Here is a 2,664-nt window from a genome sequence, read left to right as displayed (position 1 = left end):
TGGTCTACAAGCTTATTTGTAAATCTGGCCATTTTCAGAATTAAGAGATAAATTATAAATCAAAAATCTGAAGATTGTACGGACTGTTGGGGAGGTCATATTTGACAGAAAAGTGGAGTTTCACATCAAAAGATGCAAAATAAAGTGGAATTGCCACAAATCAAGAAGCCCTGGTTTATGTCAATGAGGTAGACAGCAAGTGAAAGTGGAAGATAGGAGAAGAGAAAAAACCAGGAATGGAACAAAGAATAAGACAGAAGCCAGCAAGGGCCTGAGGCAAAGCAGTCCAAGTAGAGAAGTGGAGGAGGATCCTGTAAGTGGTGAGATCTTATTGTAGGAAAGCAGAATCATGGAGTTTGAGAAGTGGAGGGAAAAGAGCCTCCAGAGTGCCCTGGACCTCCCTTCTGTAGCTTTTTTCAAGCTGCAAAGCCAGATTTGGAATCATGACTTTTCCAGCCAGGGCCAAGGATGGCCCTGTGCTCCAAGAACCGCAAGCTGTCTCAGGCCTGAAGCTGGAGAACCACTAACAGAAGTGGTTTGGCCCAGCAGGCAAAATATGGTGCAAAATGTTCCCTGAAGAGATCAAGGCCTGAAGTCTGGAGCCCCAAATTCCCTGGGCCCTAGGTTGGAGGTGCTTGACTAGTATGCCCATGGACACCATGGGAGTAACCCAGGTTTCTAGCTGGACGGTGATGTCCCCATTCCTTCTGGTTTTTCTTTCTATTGAACAAACATTTCTACTTTGGTCATTGTTTTTCAGTGACCCCACTTGGGGTCATCTTGGACGCCATTTTCTTCTCTAGCCCATCTTACAAATGGAGGCAAACAGGGCAAAGGGAGCATCTCAAAGGACTCACACAGCTAGTATATAAGAGTAGATCTGAACCCGGTGTGCAGATATGGCACTTGAAGCGCACCACCTAGCTGCCTTATTTAGCAAAGCTTTAAAGTGTGACTCATTTTGTATGAATAGGAAGTGTAATAGTGGGGGCTCAGGGCTATTTGTCCTGCACTTGGATTGCCCTCAAAAGAGTGTTCCTCTGGGTGGTTACCACCCCGATGTTCAGGCCTTCTAATCTTAGTCTCAGACCAAGGAGAAAGAAGGGGGAGTTGGGGAGCTGATGCCCCCAACTTCTACCCTATTACCCCGTCCCATGCCCTATGAGACATCAGCACCTGCGATTAAATAGTCCTCCCCAGCTAAGCACTGCAAGGAAGGGCCAATCCACCAGTCCTTAGGATGCTAGTTGTTTGGCATGGGAAAAAAGTAAATGACATCTTTTATCTTCACTAACCTCCAAATATTTACCATTTCCTTCAGTTATGAATGAGTAAAATATTCTGAGGAAGAAGGGGTGTCTTTGGGTTTGAGAAAAGAATGCTGGTGACTGAAAAGCTCAGGTTAGGACAGTACACGTGAGGATGGACCCCGTCACTGGGACACATAAATGCCCCTTTTTATACCCATCTGAACCAACCTCAGCAGATTCCACTCTCTAAAAACATTCTTATGCAGCTTCTGTACCACCAGGCCCTGCCCTTCCTCCAGGTTGTGGTCTTCCATTAAAACCACATGGTGGCAGGGACTTTGTCCACCCACTACCACCTGGCATTTAATGTTTAACCATAACCCCCAGGATGTTGTTAGCTAAGGGCCAACCTTTGTGAAACTAAATTTTCATCGCTGGCTTAGAAAGGTGTAAAGTTCCCTACTAGGCCATTGCAAAAAGATTAATAATGGGTCCATCTGGCAAGAAATCCTGACTGTACATAAACTTTGTGGCCAGGCTGTCCTGTCTCTCCAAGCATGGATAATAATTCGCCACACGATTCGCTTAGAATTGTAGAAATTGACCAACTCTTCATTTTAAGAACACAAGAGCACTGACTGACATTGTTTCTTCACATCCTTATACTCAATCCTTTCTTCAGTTAAATCTTACTCAAGTTCTCCCAAATTCAACTTTAGTTTTCCCAGTGTCAAAAAACTCCCCTCCCTCCTCCCCAACAATTTCCTTTTCCCTACTAGGTGGGCTTGGGACCTTCCTCAGAAGAATTTAACTACCATATCAGTCAAAATGCACATCAGTTCAAAGGTAGATTTGAGGATAAGGGGACAAAATGTTTTCTCTGCCTAAGATAAACAAATATTTGGTCTCCACTCTGCTTTGAACACTTCAATGATATGAAAGACACATTACTGCTACAAGATGAAATAATCCCTATTTAAAAAAACTTGGAAATCCATTTTAGTTTTAAAGGCTCCATGACACAATGCAAATTTGTCATATTATAGAAAGGATTCCTTTTAAAGAACGAACTGGGCATTCTTATAAGGAATCTTTTCTATAATATTCTGACAAATTTGCACTGTCAATCTTATGCCCAGCTATATTTTTTCCCAAGTACACTCAACCCCTTTTCTTGTAAACACCCCCCCAAGCCAGGTCTGAGAACTTTAAAGGAAAAAAAAAAATTTGGTATTGGGAGCTATCGTGTAACAGAAGATTGTTCCAATGAACAACGACCCCAAAATGACCGGATGTAAAAAATAAGAGCAAATAAATGATGCTAGAATTCAATGAGTAAGCATTTCATTTCTTTGAATCAGTGATAGATGTAGTATTCTTTTAGGCAAACTGAAAGTGTCACCAACTTATCTTT

Source organism: Sarcophilus harrisii, chromosome 4 (genome assembly GCF_902635505.1).
Source record: "Sarcophilus harrisii chromosome 4, mSarHar1.11, whole genome shotgun sequence".
In the NCBI taxonomy this organism is placed as follows: Eukaryota; Metazoa; Chordata; class Mammalia; order Dasyuromorphia; family Dasyuridae; genus Sarcophilus; species Sarcophilus harrisii.
Note: the sequence above shows the minus strand (reverse complement) of the source record.